The sequence below is a fragment of the Morone saxatilis genome, unplaced genomic scaffold, assembly GCF_004916995.1.
Source record: "Morone saxatilis isolate NCDOM2014 unplaced genomic scaffold, NCSU_SB_2.0 Contig4, whole genome shotgun sequence".
Classification (NCBI taxonomy): domain Eukaryota; kingdom Metazoa; phylum Chordata; class Actinopteri; family Moronidae; genus Morone; species Morone saxatilis.
Window position 1 is genome coordinate 14122663 of NW_023339984.1, and position 217 is coordinate 14122879.

Genomic DNA, 217 nt, shown 5'->3' on the forward strand with positions numbered 1-217 from the left:
TACTGTCTCTTTTTATTCTCTCTTTTTAACTTTATTTATATTTTTCTGTGTTTTGTTACGCACCAATTTACCGAGACAATGTCTTTAAACTGATTCTGATTCTGAGATTTAATCCTGTTAACGCTGTGAGCTTCGAGTCTGCTTCTAATGGTGGATTAATTTACATGTTGTTGTACAAATTCTGCTTCAACAAATAGAAATGTATTAATTAATTAAA